The sequence below is a fragment of the Anneissia japonica genome, unplaced genomic scaffold (genome assembly GCF_011630105.1).
Source record: "Anneissia japonica isolate Jap-2015-1 unplaced genomic scaffold, ASM1163010v1 scaffold287822_len72700_cov193, whole genome shotgun sequence".
In the NCBI taxonomy this organism is placed as follows: domain Eukaryota; kingdom Metazoa; phylum Echinodermata; class Crinoidea; order Comatulida; family Comatulidae; genus Anneissia; species Anneissia japonica.
Genome location: NW_022692808.1, coordinates 2,189 through 3,419, shown reverse-complemented (window position 1 = coordinate 3,419; position 1,231 = coordinate 2,189).

Sequence of the window (1,231 nt, the reverse complement as noted above, 5' to 3'; positions counted from 1 at the left end):
GTGAATGCTATAATTATAATGTGAAATACCGTTATGTTGGGTTTGGAGTTGCTGCAATCGATCCAACAAAGAAACAAAAATGTATTTAATTTCCTTAAATTCCAAAAAGGAGGAGGATTTGGATTTTATTTTAACTTTGCATGGCGATCGAAAAATCTCGCTATCCACGTAGTAAATTATAAGGCATGTACCGCCCGCCCCACTTCGCGATAATATACATCCACCTACTACTACTAGGCCTAGACAGGCCAAAATGTCGGTACTTCTTCGGCCGAATTTTCAAGCAGCAATGATTTATAAAAAGATGCAATGTTGCACTTTGCTGTTAAATTATATAACTAAATTTCCAGAAAGCTACATGAAGTATCAGTCAAAGGTAGCTTAAATTATAAATAAAAATAAAAATTGAATCCTCAAATAAAAGCGAAAACTTGTCCAAGGAGTCCTGTGCTATGCAAACATGCCCAATTGTGCTTTACAAATCAATTGTGCAACTAAACGATTTTAAAGATAAAAATATATTTTAAAGATATAGGCCTAATTGTATTATAATATATTGATTGTTTTAATACATATTTTAAATCAAAACGTTTAAATGTTTTACAAATTACAAATCAAAATTTCAATGAATAGTAATTAATGAATAATAAATAATAAATAATAAATAATAAATAATAAATAATAATAAATAATACAGTAATAATGATAATATTATAACTCACTAATATAATAAACAGAAGTGTGGAGAATGCTGCTATTTTACTTACAAGGCCTAGCTTCTTATGAATGATTAGGCATATGTTGTACAAAAAATTCTCTCAATGCAATAATTCTTCAACTTTGATTTATTGTTTAGATTACAATTTACAAATAGGCCTAGGCTATTTGTTGGTTTGAAGATGACCAGCTTGACCAGCATATTTTATTTCATAAATTAAAGTTTACGAAGTCATAGGCCTAGAGGCCTAGATACAATTAGAAAACTTTCATGTTATTAATATTTTTATCATTCATTTACAGGCGAAATTAACATATTAGGCCACGTAAAATAAAACAATTGGTTAGCATCCCCGCCCGACCGTCAGAAAAGCCCCCGACCTGAATTTTTTTTTTTTTTACAAAACACTCAAAAACTCCATCTCCCGAAGGCAATTTATATAGGCCTAGGCTTGTTTACCATCCGTCCGAACGCCAGCCGACTGGGCTTATCCCTGCAGTTCCATTCCATCAT